Below are 20,061 nucleotides of genomic sequence, written 5' to 3'. Positions count from 1 at the left end.
CTTCAGGCCACTGGGTCCCTCCTGCCTTCCTGCAGGTCCCACCCAGCTCTGGGCCTCATCCTTTGCACCACACCCAGGGACAATGTTTTGGGGGCCTACGCTGAATTGTTTGCAGGTTGGGCACCCAAGGCAGGAGGGGTGTGGGAAGAACTCATATTCAACCGCAGACCGCCTCCCAGGAAGTCTCACTGGGCCTTCCTGGGGGCAATGCTGGGGGTGGGGGAGGGGAGCTGAGCCATCTCCAAGCTCTCACCCATCTTCCCTGCCTTTCTTGAAATGAGATGTAAATATATTCATTACAGTGTGATCCCTCTGATGAAAACAGATAAACATTTTCCTAGGTCAGAAACATATTTTTCAATTAATTTCTATATGAGGGTACAAGGCACCCAGTGTGGGACTGGTCGGGGAAACCAAGGTCCGGGTGTAGGAAGCACTTGTTCCAGGGGGTCTGGGGCTGACCCCCGGACTTGGCTAACTTGGCTCTTGCTGGACAGAGCCAGGAACATTGCCTACAGCTGGGGGGATCCCAGTGACCTTTCTAAATAAGACTGGGCCTAAACTGGGCAGGGGTGGGTGGGCAGAGGACCAGCACAGCATAGGAAGGAGACCTGGCCTTCCCGGGGTCTCACAGAGTCCCTCACAGGCTTGGTCTAGGAACCTGGAGGGAGGTAGAAGAGATGCTCTGCTCTGTTCTCAGGCAGCCCTGCCTGGAGGGGCTGCAGGTAGGGGGTTTCTATCTGCCGTCTCCTGGGTGGCTGAGGTGGTCCCTGCCTGCATTAGACACACGGAGACAGTCATCCTAAGAGGTCTCTGTATCTCAACCAGAAACATGGAGCCTCCTGGGGACTCCGAGGCCCTGTGGGCGCCTCCCGCAGAGCCGGACAGAGGGTGCGATGTCCGCCCGTCGAGGCTTTCATCTCTCAGGGCGCGCGCAGTCCAGCCGCAGGAATCTGCTCGCACTAAGGAAGGTTTAGAAACTGAGACGGAGGCATCTAAGCCACCGGTTGAGGCTTCCGACGACCAGGAAGCCTTGTCTCTGCTCCCAGCCATCTAAACGCTCCTTGGCCCAGCTGACCAGTGGCCGGTGGGGGGTGGGGGTTTCGGGGAGCTGTTAGGGGATGCACGGGGAGGGGGGAGGTAAGGGCCGGTTGCCCCACGGAGGAGCAGCCCAGGAAAGGCCGGGGTGGCCGTGCTCCGGATCCTGGACGTCCTCAGACCCTGGGAGCCACTGGGCAGAAGGCCGCCTGGACTGGAGGCGTCTTTGCCTTGGGTGGTCGCCTGGAGGCCCCTCAGCAGCCAGCCGCGTTGGAGCAAAAGGCGCCAGGAGGAGCCCTGGGCCCCGGGTGTGAGGCCCGCGGGCAGGTGTAGGCCACACCGGCCGCTGGGGGTGCATGGGGAGCGGAGCTGGTCTCACTGCGGGGTGGGGGGGGGGGTGGTGGTGTGTAGAACCAACAGTCCCCACCCCACCCCCACCCCGACCCAGGGCCTGAGGAAAGCCATCTTAACAGGTGGAGAGTGGCCCACACAAGGTGACTTCCCTCTGGAAATTACCTGTGACATCTAAAAGTCAAGCGTTCCCTTTTCTAACCCAAACACTTGCTGGGTGATTGAGAATCTGAGGGGCCTTTGAAGTCGATTTAAACTACTTTAGCCACCCAGCTTTGCTGAAAACATAAAAAAAAAAAACTGTCTTGGGGCTGGCTCTCCTCCAGGAATCTCTAGGGCCCCCGGGGCTGCGGCCCTCAGCCGCCGTGGAAGGATAAGGACGGGCCCAAGGGAGTTAAAATCTGACCTTTGCCCCCGACACGCACAACTCAACCTGCGACCAGGCCTGGCCGAAAGCCCTGGGGTGGGGGATGGGGCCCCCCAGGACCACCTAGGGCTTCTGGAACTCTGCCCCCCGGGGGGTTCAGGGTCACGGGTCTCTGGCGGCTGCAAAGGGCATCGGTCCGCTCCTGGAAGCCCCGCGGGCCAACTCTGCGCCAGGAGCGCCGGGGATCTGCAGTCCCCCCGCACCCAAGGCTACCTGAGCTAGTCTGCTTGAAACAGGCAAAAGTTGATTTTTATTTATTTATTTTTTGAATCCTCCTCTCCACCTCCGCTGGTAAGCAGTCCTTCTACCTCCTACAGTGGCAGCATCACCTCGTAAGCTCCTCGATGTCTCAGAACACATCACCTGAACGTCTCCGCAGTAGGAAACCACGAAGGAGCGTTGGGGAGGGGATTGCGGGAAAACCCAAGTGGAGAACTAATAAAACTCTTGTTAGAGGGCCTGCTCGGGATCCGTGGCGTCACTGGGCCTTTTGCTCGGAAAGCCAAAGAGTTGTATTCCTAAATGAGTTAAAGACCCATTTACCTCTGTCGTGTTCTATTCATCAAGCCCTAAGTTGAGAGTTCCTAACATGAAACTATTTGTTTGCTTACACAACCAGCTGGGCGCAATTTCACGTCTGAGATATCTATCTGAAAGCGCCCCTCATTTATTATCTCTCCTTGTCAGCGAATCCATTTTCCAGCTCCCCTCCCCCCTTGAACTTTATTTATTTATTTAGGGGGTGGGGGGGGCACTCCTCTGCCTGGGAGGACCTGGGTCTGGAAGGCTCCCAGGGGACTGGCCGCTCCTACCCGGTGTCTGCGTGGACCAGGGGCGCGGAAGGCTCGTCCGCCGCCACCGCTGACCCCAGCGGCCGGCGGGTGGGCCCTCCCGGAGACGACAGAGCTGCCTTTCTGCCTGGATGTCCTCCCCGCTGGCTCGTCCCAGAGTCAGCCACAACCACCTGTGCGAGGCAGGGGTGGGCGGAGGCCGGCCCGGGGAGTTCACGAGCCTCTCTCCCGGAGTGGGGGGCCCGAGATACGAGATACGATCCGGATTTGAGAGATGCTTTACTCAAAGCCTCACCTAGTCCCGTGGGGCCAATTTCTTCTCCGGGGGCCCCGGAGCGCGGAGTGAGTAACCAAGATGTAAATAGTTGTGTGATGGGCTGGGGGAGGAGGTGCGGGGTGGGGTGGGGGTGGGGGACGCAGCACATTTATTGTGTGTGCTGAGGGACGAAGGCTGCACGTGGTTTCAATTTTGAAGCACAAAGAAATAACAGGCAATGCAGAAAATAGGTTTATGAATGTAATTGAGAGGAAAGAAAACAATTAACACAGTGCAAGGTTGCACACTCGGTTGGCCACCCCTCGCCTTCTCCTCTACCCCAATTTTGAGCAATCCGGGATCATGGGAATAGAGTGGATCCAGGCAGTTGGAGCCAGCTGACAAGGCAACCCCTGAAGGAGATCACAGTGATGGGTGGATAATGTGTCTATCCATCTCCTAGTCGGCTGAGGCCTCCTCCAACCAAGCTCAGAGAAAGAGATCAAATCCCCAAGCCCAAGGTATAAAAGAGCCCCAGTAGTGAAGGTGGAAAGGAGAAAGGGGTGTCTGTAACAGAGAGGAGGGAGGAAGAGGGAGAGATAGCCAGGGATTTCTTTAAGACAGACCAGGCTGGTCTCCGCAAGCTATCCTATTGTGTTGATTTAGGAAGACATTTGCTGTATATAACGTTTAAGGCTGATAATATCATTGCACAGCCAGATAAATAAAGCGTTGGCCCAACAGTGGGGTCAGCGATCGATCTCTAGGCTCAGAGGAAAAAGGAGAGAGACAGGGTCGTGCACGAGCCTCTGTGTGCTTGTCAGTCGGCATGCATGAGCCTGAGTGTGTGTGAGCGTGAGGGTGTGCGAGAGAGAACCGAGTCTTCAGCTGGCCAAGAGGCTCATTAGCATTCCTAACCCATGGACCTGCGCTGACAACTAACAGAGATATCCCGCTCACCACCAGGCCTCCTCTCCTTTTGTCTTCAGATCTGGAGGAGAAAAAGATTTCTCCGTGGAAGCTGGAGCCTGAACTTATATTTGGTTGTTGGAGATTCTGGGTATTAAAGAAAAGAAAAGATCCTAGGATCTCGCCTGATCTTTTACTCTGCTTTTAGAAACTTTCATCCCCAAGAAGGAAAGTTTTTTGCTATAATAGTCTTGTTGAAACTCCAAGCTTAAATGAGACAGAAAATCCTCTGAAAAATATTTTGCCTTTTCTCCTTGTTGACATGCAGAGAGGTGGATGTTTATATGTTTGGCTCACAGACACATGTAAATCTGGTACTTGTAGTTAAAAGATTTCTAGACTATAGCAACCAGGGGTTGTTTGGGCTTTTTGTTTCTCTTCTTTCTTCAGCTTGCTTTTGTGGGTTTTTTTTGTTATGATGAAATTCATTTTATTTTCTATAATAAATACCCTGCTTATTACTTTATCGCTCTTCATTGTTTAAATGAACTTCTTTCAAGATTAAATAAGATCTAGTTTTTGTACTATCAGAAATAAGCAATTTTAGAGGTCTCTGCTATTTTAAGAAACATTTAAAAATAATATTCATTCAAGCAATTTTAATCACCTTACACCTATTTGGGAGAAAAGTGTGTTTTCACCATATTTCACAGGGATAAATATGTATCTGCTTTGCTTTCCTAGATCCTCTGCCTTGAACCACCATCAAAGGAGGCAGATAGTGTACAAATTATCCCATGTTGACAGATGTTTGTCACTTAGTAACTTCTTTCCAAGTTTTTTTCCCCTCCCCTAAGCCTTCTTTCCAGCTTGCTTTGTTGTTTTAAAATATGCATGTCTCTCACTGGAATGCCAGTCACGAGTGCAAACTTTGTGTCCAACCTCCCACATGAAATGATCCTTTTAGAGGGAACTCGATATGTCTCAATCTGCACTTCACTCAAAGCCTCTGAGTACCCGCCACTCACTCACTGGTCCTGGCTCTAAAGTAACTCAGCAGAAGCGAGTTTCCTACTAAAAAATCCCCTCGAATATCTCCCAGGGAAGAAATATAGCTCCTATAATTAAAGGAGGCAACGGCCAGAGGGGAAATGCAGCCGGCAGCCAAAAAAAAAGTAAGAGTTTTATTTATTTGCTGATTGAACTTGTGTTGTCATGACCAGCGGGTTTATCCACACTTGAACTCCTGGAGGTGTGTGCACAAGAGGGAGAGGTGGAGAGGAAGGGGAAGATGACACAGAATAGGAAGAATGGAGTGAAGAGGACAACTGGGGGAAAGGAAAAAATGATCTGTGGGACAATGTAGGGAAATTTCTTTGCACAGGCTTTGAGTAAAAACGTGTAGTGAGAAAATTGGGGGGGGGGTGCCTCAGAGGAGATGAAGGGGTAATTATGGTAAATTCTTGAAAGCAGGGTATCATCAGGAAAAGGAGGACTCTCACTCTTTTCCCTAGAAAAGTAATGTGATAGCAGGAAAATTATTAGCTGTGCTGTGTGTGGCGGTTTCGGTATGTGGGGGGTGGAATTATGAAGAGAGGAACCAGAGAAGAGGGAAGAAGTTCCAGGACTCCAAACAGAAGTGTCAGGGAACCAGAAGCCCTCCACCCTCCTTGGCAAAAGTTTGCCTAGGAGGTGTGGATGTGAAAGCTACTCTAGAAGACATCATCTTTGCATCTCCTTTTTTTAATTGGTTTCATCAATTGGCGCTCATTCTGGCCTCAGACCCGCTTCCAGGATGATTCAGCCCCTGAGATGAAGAACACCTCCCAATCTCTTGGACCACCCCCCACAAGCTCCAAATCAGAAGGAGTACTCAGCCTGAGCAGCTCATTTCTATTAAAAAGGCAAAACTTGAGCACTGATGAAAAACAGATGATTTTTTTTCCCTCTCTCTCTCTCTGAAACAGTTACTCTCTTCTACTGATGTGAAGTGACGTCAGCAAGGCCTGTCCTATCCCCTTGGAGAGAAGGGAGTGAGGAGGAGGGGATGGAAGGAGGGAGCTGGGAGAAAGAGCTAAAGAAAAAGAGAAAAAGCAAACCGGAGGAACAGAGGACCGCATGGGAATGAGTCTTCTACACTCGGGGGCCCCAGTTCCACCAACAGTGGGCAAAACAATGCTTGCGAAGTCGGGGGTTGGTAGAACACCTTTCTCTCCTCTCCCGCGATCTACATATTCTAACATATGGAAAGCTTACAGGCCCCGAGCACTTATAGAAGCCGATAATGCATTAGCTCTCAGCAATATTTACAGCACCACTTTTAATACACACCAGATGGTTCGCGACTGTGCCGCCCCAGCCAGCTCACTCCTCGATTTTACTCGGCGGCACTTTGTTGCAATTACGCTCCATGCTGAGACCAATTTTATTGGCGACCTATTTTTCATATTTTGTAGCATTTTATGTTAAAAAAAAAAAAAAAAACAAACCTCCTCTCTGGCCTTTTTGTAAAGGGCAGCGCGCAGGAAGGGAGAGCTTAGGAGGACGGCGGGACTGTCTAGGTGGATATTAATATTTATCATGATGTTCCATACCTCGGGTTTAAGTGAGTCAACCGGATAGACATAAGTACTCCGGTCATTATGTTTGTTCACTCACCCCCTGTTTGTCAGACCCCCACGGACTGTCTACACGGCGCGCTTGCCTCCGAGTCAATACATCCGACCATAAATATTGTATTCCATTAATTATCACGCCACTGGCTGATCCCGGGCGCCGGCGTCCTCGAGCGACGCAGGGCAAATGAGGACGCTTCCTGAACAGATTTCTAGGCTGGGAACCCCGCGCAAATTGCCGCAGAGCCTGGGAATTCCTAGAGCCCGAGCGCCCGGCTCGACTCGGGCTGGGATCGGACCGGCTGGCGAGGAAGGGAGGCGGCTGCGGAGGCCCGACGCCGCCAGGAGCGCTCAGTACCTGTTATCTTGCCACGCAGAAGGCCACAGGGAGAATCCCATTTGGCACGCCGGGAAAGGCTTTCAACTTTATCTCCCGTCATGTAAATATCCCCAAGTGCCCGACTATGGACTTTGTTTTGCACCGAACAATATAAATATCCTATTTGCTACCACACAGGTGTGCGCTTCCTAGTCGAACTCTTTTTTTTTTTTTTCCCCTCCCTCGTTTATAGTAACTCTATATACCCCCCATCCCCTGGTTTAAAGAAGAAAAAAAAATCACAGATGTTTACTTTATGGATATAACCTATACCATGGTTAGGCTGAGAATAATATGCCTCAACTCACAGTCATTTAGCAAATAATAGAGGCGTTCTGGATGCTTTCCAACGTTACACATGTACTTGGTCATAAAATGATACGTGAAAAAATTAACATCTGCTTTCCTAAAATAAAGTGTGCCAAGTAGCTTTTTATGAATGCGTTCCTCATTTTAAAAAGAAATATGGAGAGATAAACTGGCACCCAGATGTATAGCATATTTATAATGGTTTTCGGATTTAAAGGTAGTGTATTCATTGCACAAGGCATTTTAAAACTGATGGTTTAAAAAGCTACTTAACCCCAGACATCTTTGCATCCTGAAGAGTCTTTCACATTTTATTATTTAAAAAGGAATTTGTCATTGTGTATCAAGGCAGAACTCCGGCAAGTCGGGGCACTGCAGCCTGAACTCAACAGAAATTCCAACTCGCCTTTTATTTACCTAATTTCTCAGCAAGGTTCCCAGGCCCTTAAGAAGGCAGAGCTGGAAAGTTTAGTTGGGCTCTTTTTTGTTGTTGTTTAATTCCACTATTAGGAAATGAGGCCTACCTTTGAATTATTTCATTAGGGTTTGGCCTTTTGGGGGAAGGGGTGGGAACCATAATCATTAGTGGCTTTTTATTATTTCTACAATAAATGGCTAGATTCTTTGTTGAATAAGCTGCTTGAATGTTTTGCAGATGTTCCACTTAGACCAAATCTGACCCCCTATTTCCTCCTAAATAAGTCGCTTAAACTCTCCCACCGCTCCGGAGCATACTCCCCCATCCTGGCAACTTTATAAGTGCGGGGCATATTCTTATGAAATTTCCACCTAACTGCACACACACATACATTTACACACACACACACACACACACACACACACTCCCACCCACTGAGCCTCTGAGCGTGGAAGAGGGTAAGAGAAGAGAAGAGAGAAAAAAAGACGAGAAACTGGTGAGGCGGATGGGGTGGAGGAGGGAAGTCAGCACAGTGGTTACAGCCCTGTGAGGAGCGCACCCGCCCTGGGCCCCTCACCCCCTCTTTGTGCCTCGGGTTTGAAACATGGGGGGTGGCCCCGGTCCGAGGGCCCCAAAGTGCCAGGAATCTTGATCTGCCCGGCGCCTGGGGCGTCGGCCTGGGGCCGGCCCCGCGGTCACCCCCCGCCACCCCACCCCGAGCATCCTTCCCGCGGCGGCGGCCCGTGGGTACCCGGGCCGAACAAAGGGCTCCGTGGGGCGCGGGGCGCGGGCGCGTGAGCGGCCGGAGCGCCGCGGGGAGGGCCGGCTTGCCCCGGGTGCCCAAGGGCTTCGGGACATGGAAGGCGCGCCGGGCCTCGCGCCGGGCCGCGCTCCGCGAGCTGAGAAGTACTTGTCTGGCTCCGCGTTGGAGAAGCCGCACCTCTCATCTCTCCAGCTTTTACTTGAAAAAGCACTTGGAAGAAACTCGTGTGTGTGTGTGTGTGTGTGTGTGTGCGTGCGTGCGTGTGCGCGCACGGGGAGGGCCGCAGGGTGGGCCGGGGCCAGGCGGCGAGGCTGAGGGGGGCCGGCTGGGTGGGTGGATGGGGAGGAGGTTGGAGGCACAGCTCCTTTCTGAGTGACAGGACTCCTTTTCAAAGAGCTGAACGGCCAGGGAGGTTGGGGAGAAGCTCCTAAAATGAAGGGGAGAATTTTCAAGGTTTCTAAGAGTTCCTTCCCCCCTCTTCCCCCTCCTTAAAGACAGAGATCTCTCTTTCCTTGTCTTGTCTTTCCCTTTTTCTTTTTAAGGTAGGAAGCGCGCGTGCCAACGTGTCTCACTGTGTTTCAGGAGGAGAAAAATAAAGATCCATTAGCTTAAAAAAAATCTTCTGGGGTTTGTAAAAAACTACTGAAACATTTTAACATGTTTTTGTGGACTCACTGACCGGAGTGGAATGGTCAAGCTCTCAGACTGAGGTCTTTAAAGATGAGGTGTTTGTGAGAGTAAGAAAGTTTTCCCTCATCCCAATAACAAAACCCATCACAAGTTTACTTCTTCCTAGAAAAGAGTGTGTCCTTATTTGAACACTTCGAAGGTGTTGGATACCTCTGAGAAATCAGGCTGGAAAAGTAAAGCTCATCATCACACACGCACCGAGTTTTGCAGCCTGTCTGGATTTCCAGCTTAACCTTAGAAACACGTTTATTATGTCCATTCTCAACCTCAGCTTTTTTTTTTTTTTTTTTAAGTGTTGTTGAAGGACCATGCCTTAGAGAGGAGAAAAACCTTCTTTAAAAAAAAAGATTTAAACCCACAGTTCCAGTTGTTTGTTGTTGTTATCATGATTATGATGGTTATTATGTCATCCCTCCTTTTTGCACTTGATCTGATGAGAGAACTTTTTTAAAGAGTGTGAAATGAAGGACACAAAGACAGTATATCAATGAAAAGAAGAAAGTGGCCCTTTTAATGAGAACTAAAGAAAACCCAAATGTAGATGAAGTGTACCGTAAAAGCTGCTTCAAAGTCCATCTTAATTCCCTTGGGCTCAACCATCACAAACATGTGATAATTGGGAGTTCTGCAGGGAGGTAAGGCGGCTGTGGGGTGGGGAGCCTACACATCGCAGTTCCCTGCCCTCGAATTCCAAATATATTTTAACCAAGAACTTGGAGACCTTATAGAACACAGATTTGGCTACTCAACTTTCAAATGCTATGTGCCCATTAGAATATATTTTTTTTCTTTTTGAGTGACTGGGCTCACGGAGGGAGCTTCATCCTTCACCCCACTTCATCCCCCAGCAGGTCAGAATATGCTGGGCCATATTCTAGGTTTTGACTATTATTTTGTGATCAACTCTGTTTAATTTTCTATTTATTTTCGGATCTCGGCCTTTCTGGATCACAGAAGTCCCCACAAACAACCCAGCAATAAATCTGAACAAAAATAAGACAGATTTCCTCATCGATGTGTAATAAAGTTAAAGGACATTGTTTTGTCAGACAAGCGCTAAGTAGAAAATAAATCTCAGGGTCTGGGGAAACAAAACGGAGCGCTGCTGGCATGTGTGTAAATTTACTTTTAAAAGCAATAAATCAATGTTAAATTAAACAGCTGGGTACCCTGTCTAGGAGAAGCTTCCGTGTTTAAGAAGACCTTGATGGGAGAAATGTGCTATTTAATTAGACACCAATAACAAAAAAAAAAGTTAAATTTTTATTGTGATCTGAGGCAAGACTGACCTGGGAACTTCTCTGAACTTCAGAGAGGAAAAGGGGAAGAGGAGGCAGTGTGAATTGTACCTACATTTTCCATCTTCAGATCTTTACATGTGTTTTGAGGCATAAGAAGACAAGGAAGTTTCATAGAAACGTTTTAGATGTTTTGTAAATTATCGCTTAAGCTCCTTACTGGCTTGGGTTTGTTAAGTGGGTTATGATTTTAGGGGATTTTTTTCCCTGTAAATACTATAACCTGTGGAGATGTTTTAATGAACATTTTGAGTATATTCTTATCTAGCAGTTCCTTGATTCTCAGTGTGGTTGTTTTGCACAGTAAATAGATTAGCAGAAAATAGAGAATTGCTATTTCATATCTATTATGCCATGCCTTTTTTCACTGAGAAGCAAACCTCAGATTGGGGTAGCATTTAAAACTCATTTGGAATATTTTAATATTCATTTCCTAAGGTTTTTGTTTGGTTGGTTGGTTAGGTTTTTTTTTTTTTTTTTTTACAAAACACTTCACTGGGAAAATTTCTATGTGTGGGGTGGGGTCAGGGGACAGAACAATAGAAAACCCAAGCTCTGCCTTCTGTATTCTCTGAATCAATGAGTTATTATAAAGACAATATTCAGTAGCAGGAAATTAGGAGTAGTTTAAGGCTAACATGTATCTACATGGATTTCCCCCACCACCAAACTGTAAATGAAATTCCGGAAAGAACCAACAGAAGTACTTTAGAAAGCAGACATGAGATGAACCCCTTAATCTTCTGAATTCAGACCGACTTAGTTTAAAGGAAAAATATGGCATTTTTGCTTATCCAGAAACCAGTGATTTTTTCTTGATTTTCTTCACATCACAAATCTCAGAAGCTGTGTTTTGTTAGCTCAGTTCCACAGAATATTCATATAATTAGGTAACATCATTCAAACCCTTAAAGATGGAGAAAGTGCTGTTTTCCTCCCTCAAGCTACAAGCTAACAGGGCTATTTGGCAGCATGCTGGCCACCTTTGGACTTTGCTTCAGCCAAAGGAGATATCAAAGACCTGGTTGCCTGGAGAAGAATAAAGTTATATTATTTATATTTTAAAGGCAGCATCCAGTTTCTATGACCAGCCGTGCCTTGTTAAGGAAATCTGTGTCTCATGCCACTCAGAGATGGCTCGAATCGCCTGTCAGGAGACGTCTAGGCAGCCTTGTAAACTCAGAATGACTTCTCAAATCCTGCTAGGATTTCCCAGCGATGTGCTTTCCTCTGCGCCGAAGCCCTGGGAGTCATGTCAGCCCAAGGTGAGCCTTTCAGGCACTGATCTTTGTCCCCATCTGGAGAGGAAGGTGCAGAGTTAGCTAGCTGCCGCGCTGGTTTTGGAGGTGGGGATGGTGGAAACGGCAAGGCCGCTTGTTCTAATTAAAGACAATAAGCAACCTTGTCTTTAAGGTTGAGGAGCTGTCCTTTAGCCTTAGCTTGAGGCAGAAAGGGTCTGTCTCACCTCAGTAGTTAAGTCTGTTTGAGCTGGCTGGTGGGGCGAAGAGCAGAAACCCCGTGAGCAGCGCTGGGTTCAGGTGAGACAGGGCCAGTGGTTAAGTCGCAGCGAGTGCCTCTCAAGCCCCCCTTTACCTCCCAATTCCCTAGCTGCTCTGTGCTCTGTGCTTGACTTTGATTCTAACTTTGCTTGCTAGATGGCGCTCGGTGTCTCAGGACTTTGCGTTTCAGAATTAAAGCAGCTTTTTAGCACCGTTGTTCTCAACTAGTTGTGGGCATTTGATTAGCACAGTGCTGGTAATGCTCTTACTGTCCTTGTTTCTGTCACCCTTGTTCACTTTTTGTTTAAGGTAGCACCCAGATGGGAGCTGCCCACCTTCATCTGTATAATAATAAAATTTAGTGCAACTCTGCACCTGAATTTAGGGCACATTTATGGCTCAATTACCAGTTCTGATGCGTTTCAAAAAGCACTTGGGTAACTTTTCCTCCAGTAATCTGATTGAGGTTTTCAGGAAGAAGATAAATCAGCAGGTCCAGACAGTTAGTTACAGCCCTTGAGGTTTACCACCAAGAGTTAACCTCCCGCTCCCACCACTAATACCTATTTCCATTTCAAGATGAGTCAAGCTAGTCTTAGGAAACTTACTGCTTTGATTTATCATTATGGTATACCATGCATTGATTTTAAAGTATTATCATTTGTTTAAAGACCAAATACTAAATTTCAGGTCCATAAAGGAATGTGTTTCAGTATTAGTCATAAAAGCTACCATAAAGCTTGTGAAGGGTGATTTGTGGATTCTAAATGTATATTTATTTTAATCACGAGGTGATTCTTCTCAGATATTCAGAACACTTATAAAAAAATCCTTTGTGTGGAAGCACAAAGAGAATACCAACAGTTCTGTTTCTGATGGGAAAAAAATTAAGATGAGCCAAAAGGACCTGTATATTGTTTTGTCGAATGAAGATGTCCCTTTCACAGCACTCACTGCTCTCAAACCGTGTGTGTCCCTCAAAGAAAAGGTTGCAGGTGAGGAAGGCAAATGGGGGGGGGGGGACCCTCCATGTAGGTATTTTACAAACACTTTGACAAAAGAGAATGTAATTTGTTACTTGTCTTTTGGATTCAGAGAACTAATTTGTATAGAAATGTCCCATCTTCAGGAAAATCGGTAACACTCAGAGCTGGGTGGTTTGGAAACCTTTTGTCAAACCATGGCTGCTTTGGTGGAGAGCCCCGCAAAGCCTCTCTCTAGGTGTTAGGCTGAACTAGCAGGCGCTGAAAACCTAAAGCGGAAAATTTACAACTTGATCAGCCCCAACCACAAACCAAAAAACCTGCTACTGGTGCAAACATACGTTCCAGATTAAGTTAGGCAAATGGCTCTCGTTTTCTCAGGGTTGAAAGTTGATCAGCAAAATTCAAAATTGAGTAAACTGTGCTTCCAGTGGATCACCGGATCCTCAAATGCTTATAAATCCCTCCCAACCACTTACTCAAGAGAGTTAATATATTTTATTACCTTCTTGAAAGCTTAGTTTACAATCTCCGGCAAACTTAATCCAATCAGGTATTACTTTCCAGGAACACATATAGTTTTAAAAGTTGGGTAAGTTGAAAAACTAGGTGTATTTTCTTATCTAATGTTAAACTACTAGATAGCTAATGTGTAACTCAGTTGCTTTAATGCCTTTTCTATTTCTTCACATACACACTAACTTTAAGAAGCAGAAATTAAACTGTTGGATTTATTTGAAACTTTCTTTAAAGTTTTATTCATCAGAGGTGCAGGTGAATTTTTTTCACAGCATGAGACAAAATAAGAGAGTGTTACCCACACCTTTAATTATGTCAGGAAAGACTGATATCATGCTTTTTTTTTTTTAATGGGGTAAATGTATTTTGCAACCTCCCTGTGGTCATACAACCATCTCCCAGCTCAGTCATTTGATGACCAGTCTAGCTGTTAAGATTCCAGGTAAGCTAGTTTAGAATTACCTCTGGATTCTCCAAGATGGCTAGCTCTCTAGGCAAGTTGCAGAAGACACCTTGGGTCCTTTCTTATCTCGGGATAGGAAATCACTCCCTATTACCTACCCTGAATTTGAATGATCATCCTGCAGATTTTAACTGATATTGTCATGTTGAAGTTTGGTAGTTATTGTTTACATGGTTTCCAAGACCCCCGTCTTGGAAAGTATTTAAGAGATTACTGATTTCCAAGAAACCAAAGAAATCTGTTCTTTTATAACATGTGAAATACACACTTTTCTTTAACTAAATAGCGTATATTTGACATTGACAAATGCGCAAGAGACAGGAAACTTATTTTAAATGACTTTGAAGGAGAACAAATAAATAGGACGGAAGCAATCCTCTAGAAGAGTGGGCTTGGAATTAAAGAAAAAGTTTGGAATAAGGTGTATGGGGGTGGCCATCTATGCTGTAAAATGTTAAAGTTTCATCGAACGCATACAGGTGGTGAGCAAACATCCCTGGAGAACCTCCTTTCCAGGGACCTAATCATTTCACTCAGTGTCTTGATTGTGATTTGTCTCCTTAAAAGGAGGTTTCTTGTACTTCTTTTCACCATGTTTTTCTCTGGCAAAGGTGGTCCTGAAATATCCACCCAGGTCTGGGAGTTTCTGATTTACTTAGACTAACCCAGAAAAGTCATTCTGAAACTGTGTCAAGAATACACTTTTTTTTTAAAAGTAAGAAATTCCTGATTAATAAATTAGGAATCTTAGCCACTCTGTCCCCAGGTCATAAGGAAAAATCTCCAGTCAAGGAAAGAGGTTCCCCAAAACCCAGACTGAAGGAACAAATGTTAGGCACCCAGGAGTTCAGTAACTGCTCTGTACTTCCCCCAAATCTCCACAAGTCCCCCGAACCAGCAGAGGAAAGCCCCATGTCCTTCACACCTGATTCCCTTTCTTGTTACCGAACCTCGGTAGCTAAGAATGAATTTACCCAAAGATGGAAGCTCAATTCAGAGAATAAGCTCTGGGAAAATACACCAACCAAAGACATTCAAACATTATCGTGATATTTCAGTTTTAGTCTCACCACGGGGAGGCGGATCCTGGTCAAGAATATTTGAATCTCTGAGTCACGATTATTCAACAGGTGCCCTTTGCTATCCTGCACACTTCAGCTGCCAGGCTGCCTTTGCCTGGTTTTGACAGGGTCATGCCGCTAGTGTGAAACAGCTCCCAGCATGGCTGAGTTTCTCTTGTAGCACGGACTTGTCTTAGAGTTTGGACAAAACGACTCTTGAGACAACAAAATTGACCAAACTATGAGAAAAAAAAATTATCTTTGGGGATAACTCAGCAGTGACTTTGCACACCAAAAGGGGAGCAAACATTTTGTGCAAGCAGCATTGTGTGAGAAAACAGACTAAATTGTTAACCTATGAAATATTTAATATTTGTATGTCTTAAGAGATAGAACAATAGAGTTTTGAAGCTGACTGACTGCTAAACTGAGGAATTCACAGAAAATTTTCATTGTAATACTGTGGCAAATAGAGGATCATTTTATCCTGAAACGTATTGTAATTCACGTTACTATACAAAGGCAGTTTTGTAATCAGTTTATCGAGGCTATTTTAGAGGAAAGAAACCCCCTACCGTAAGATACCAAAATCTTTCCCCTTTTTACTTTCCTGGCCCTTTCTGATCAAGTTTGGATCAAACTGATTTATAACGATTTTTGTACAATCAATATTTTAATAGAAATTTGGTTTGGGCCATCTTGTCTACTCACAATGAAATACTTTCGTCCTCAAAGTCGATTCAAGAGAGTAGATGATTAGAACAGGGCTCAGGAGGCAGGGAAGAGATTTCACTCAAAGTCCAACAAGTGAGGCAAGTTTCAGTAAAGGAAGGTGCAGTTAGAAATCTTTAAAAACTAGTCTTAAGCGTGCTGACTTATATGTTGCTAGGGAGATGATGCAATGAAAAGACACCAGCGGAAAGTGATCTTTATCGTACTTTGCTTAACCCTACGGTAAAACGGAGATCCAAACAGGGAGACCTGCGGAAATTTGGATCTTGGAGTTGAGGTCTGAAAGTAGGAAAAGAGGTAATGGTGGGTACTGAGCCAGGCGCGCCCCCTCTTTAGTGCTGTCAGATAAGTTTCTGGCAAGCTCTTTAGCACGCCGCGGACCGGGCGCCCGCTGCAGAGCCACCTGCTACCGGGAGGTAATAAACCAGCACCTGGGCGCACCCCGGGGAGACGGCTCTAGCCCCAGACAGAGCCGTGCGACCGAGGGCCCAATGGGTCTGGACGTACAGCCCTCGGACCACAGGTCTCTCCTGGCTGAGATCACCAGCCCAGGGAGGATGAAGCTCATAGTACAGAGCTCTTAAAGCGGTGAGCCGGTACAGCTCTGGCCAGCTTAGAGGTGGTAGTGAAAAGTTGGTCAAAGTTGCGGCCAAGACTTCTACCACAAGCGACTGAGAGTGGCGCTGCTTTCATGATAAAGTAGATGCAAATTCGGGGAGCAGGCAAATGGTGTGTCAACTCTGGGGCACTCTAGTTAACACCGGGCACGGAGCAAGCAAGCCTCTCCACCCACGAACTGTAGACTTTTAAAACCCATTGTCGCTTTGGGCTCAGATCGTAAGATTTTGAGCCAGTTTCCTACGGTGAGGGGGTGGTCGGAGAGAGGAGTCAGGCGAGGGCTGCAACTTCGGGGTTCTGGCGGAGGGGAGCGGGAAGGGGGCGCGCTGGGTGCTGTCCATGGTGCTGGGAAGAACGCGGCTTCATTTCGCTTCTTTCTGCGGCACCCAAACCGAGCTTAGGTGTAAAAGAAAAAAAAAAAAGAGAGAGAGAGACGGGGAAACCGAAAACTTCAGCGGCTGAGATTTTTTTTCTTCCCATGAATGTGGAAAATACGCATAATGATGTATAATTTAAAAAGCTCTCTACGAGAGTTCTACCCTATTTCTCTGTCTGCGCAGCTGAGTCAGCAGCAGTAACTGGTCATTACAGGATGGTTTCCTCCTTAAAGTGTTCCAATTTTTCAAAGTAATGTAATTATCAATTACTGACATACAAAGTAAAGAGAAAGGAGGAAAGAAGAAAAGGTGATTTGAGACTTTAAACATATCCAAAGGCATTTAGCTATTTTCAGATTTGAAATCATATACTAATAACCGCATGACTTAGCCCATTAGATCATATGAGCTTACTGAGAAATTATTTTTTAAAATATCATATATTTAAGTAATTCTCTAAACTTCATGCTAGCCAAATACTGCAGTTATGGTTTTTGTTAGCAAGAATAAAAGATGTGGTTTATGTATTGTTGTGTGTGTGTGTGTGAATCTGAAATGGCTGATTTCACTTTAAGCTTCCAAATGGTATTATAATAACTGCATTCTCTTAAAACAAATTAGATTTCTTAAAAGACAGGTGTCCAGAAAGACAATATACAAATAGAAAGTATTTCAAAATTAGAATAAAGAACTAAATAGAAACATTGCTTACCTAGGAAGCAAAGCATACTTCTTTTAAGAAAGAGAAAAAAAAAAATATAGGTTTTACATATGTGTAAAATACATGTTTTTTACAAAAAGTTTGTATGTGTAATGTGTGTGTGTGAAACTATGTGACGAAATTTCACGTAGAATATTAACTATGTTTGGTCAAACCAAAAATGTGAAAAACATGGCTAATTGTATTAACACGAAAAATGTTAGCCTTAGCAACTTGAATCCATGTGACAATGAAGAAGGGAGAAGAATTCAAACAGCTGACATGATGATCAGCAGCAACTGACAGCATCTCATTTGATATTTGATATCAAGCACCAGATCAATATTTGTGAGATCAATGCAATTTTAATGGTTTTCTTTTGAAACTGTATGAAAGCCAAATTGTGACACACTGTGCTAGGGTTATTTTTAGAGATGGCTATTCCAGGGGATGATATTAAGTAATTTACTGAGGCAAAGCAAAAAAAAAAAAAAAAAAAAAAAAACAAGCAAAAGCAACGCCCACCCCCCCCCCCAAAATCGCAAAACCAAAACCACCATAACAAACCGTCAATATTTCTTCAGTTGATAAATCCTGATTATCAGTACCCAGAGAAGGTAGGAACATTTATTGGAAAAAAGCCATGTAATCATAGTTAAAACAAAGAAGAAAACAACCCTTTGGGAAACTCTTCGGAGGTACATGAAGATGAACTGAATCAGAGGTACCTTTTTCAGGCACAATGGGATTAGGTAGTACTTGAGCAAAAAGAAATGAAAATGATAAAAAGAGAACGCTAGCCCTTTCAGCTATAGGGGCAACTGCTCCATGTGTGGAATTCTGTGTGACGTAACAGATTTTTCTGTGTCCTAGGCAGAAGAGAAAACTGAGACCCTTGAAACTCATCGTAAGGTCCCACAAAGGTCACATGGAGGGAAAAAAAGTAATTAGGTATACATATTGTCTATTATTTTCCTTTTAAGTTTATACATTAAAAATAAAATGCAAATTGATCTCAGACGCTCATAGGTCCCCAACCTATAAATCTTTAAATGGTAATCGAGAAGGGTTCTACTCTTTATTTTTCAGTCTTTACTGCTTAGTCAGACAGCAATGTTAACTCATTTGCTTACCAGCTCATTCTGACAAAAAAAGCTAAACTTTATTTGTTTTTACAGATTCAGTTTTGAGGAATTTTCATGCAGAAGAATCCAAGACAAACAGCAGATTCTGGGGAGGAAGATGAAGGGTGGTGCAGAGAGAGTATAATAACCAGGTGAACATTCTGGAAAGACAGTAGCAAGGTGAGATGTGCTGTGCTCCTGATAAGCAGATGTTTAAGTTTTTGCACTAAAAAAGAAGAATTTTCCACTTGTAATCCAACTTTAATTAAGAACTTGGGAGAGATTGGTTTCTTTTTTGCTTGAAATAATGGGACACTTTGGGAAATTTCAGATGCCTGACCTAAAGACTTCTCCCTCTCCAAGACAGAGAATAAAATACTTCAATACCATGCACTTCTTAAAATTTTTAGCTCAATGTTTCTCTTTTTCTAATGTTTTTCTTGATGAAAGTAAATTACATGATAAATTGTTAATTTATTATTACTAACAGGTCACTTTAAAAAAAGGCATTGTATTTTATGCTTTTAAGTGAAATATAGACCTAGTCCTTTTGCAATAGAATTAAATCATGCACCTGGTATGCTCCTTAAAAGCCTAGGTAAAAGTATATTTTCCAGGATTTTGAATAACTCCATAACAAACAGTCACTCTGCATGTGTCTCTGTGTTGTATTTTATTTCAAGTCTGGCTGATTGCCTATAAACTAAAGACACCAACGGTTTATATCAACTCTTCTTTAATGAAATAAAGTCAACCGTACACACATTACATACAGATAATTTACAGATGCAAATGAACTTGAGGCATTCAAAAATGTTTATTACAATGTCTTGCAGAATTTCAACAGGAAAAATTTATTTAAGAGAAAGTAAATTTACAAACAATCCCCATGACCAACATACATGGAATACCTACTAGGTTACTTGCACTTAAAAGACATACACATACTGTATATGTTGTCTATCCTGGTGGAATAGCCATATATGCCCCATGGATGGATATGTACATGTCTGTGTGTACACATACACACAGGCATATATGCATATATACATATTTTTCTGTTAGGTCTTAAAAAAACCCTGAGTATTTCAAAAAAGGTAATGAACTTTATATTCAATTGCGGTTAATTTGGACTTCAGTTTGGCTCATCATAATTTGACCAATAATTTTTACCTGTTAGCATGAAGGGCAATACTTAGAATTTAAAAGTTTAGTGTTCCAAAAATGCTGCTCTTCTTAAGCCACTTTGAAGTAATGCTAGTCAGTTTAAGATCCAGATCTACATGTTAATCTCTAGTTTTGCCTTCAAACAGAATTCAGTTACAAAGAACTTGGAAAGATTTTGAATCTATTCAGGAGGGGAAAACTCTTTAATTTTCTGAGGAGTAAAAACTCCCCAAGAAACTTCATATAGCTTCTTAGATTTTGCTTAGCATACGTGATAAAACATTGATTGTTGCAGTTTGGTGACCCATGAAATTTGGGGGTTAGTTTTCTCTTCAGACCAGAGCATATAATTATGCAAATAAAGAGCTGTCACTGATCTAGTGAAATACTCACAAACACATGCACTCTGAAATTGGACAGAAAAGTGAAAATGGTTGGTGATGTGATGGTGCCATGGTTTGTTTTCCTGCCAAGTTTCTATCCAAGTTCATTATTCAAATTGTAAACTTTAAAAAGAGACATATCATTCGTGGGGGTGTTGGTTGTCTTTTCATTTCGGATTCTTTGTATTGGT

At 44.4% G+C, this 20,061-nt stretch overlaps 2 long non-coding RNA genes across 2 annotated transcripts in view; both read left to right on the top strand.

The window, feature by feature from the left end:
• Positions 1-2,062: 2,062 nt before the first annotated feature.
• LOC123466140 lies at positions 2,063-6,260 on the top strand. The gene is made up of 2 exons (XR_006641369.1): positions 2,063-2,949; positions 5,740-6,260. It is a non-coding gene; the product is annotated as an uncharacterized LOC123466140 (long non-coding RNA).
• A 4,675-nt stretch (positions 6,261-10,935) lies between these two features.
• LOC112586818 overlaps positions 10,936-20,061 on the top strand; it is a 28,513-nt gene continuing 19,387 nt past the window's right edge. The window contains exons 1-2 of the long non-coding RNA XR_006553151.2: positions 10,936-11,509; positions 18,375-18,500. This is a non-coding gene — a long non-coding RNA (uncharacterized LOC112586818). The remainder of the gene's footprint in view (positions 11,510-18,374; positions 18,501-20,061) is intronic.

This window comes from Bubalus bubalis, chromosome 9 (genome assembly GCF_019923935.1).
Source record: "Bubalus bubalis isolate 160015118507 breed Murrah chromosome 9, NDDB_SH_1, whole genome shotgun sequence".
Taxonomy (NCBI): domain Eukaryota; kingdom Metazoa; phylum Chordata; class Mammalia; order Artiodactyla; family Bovidae; genus Bubalus; species Bubalus bubalis.
This window is presented reverse-complemented; position numbering and strand designations above follow the sequence as displayed.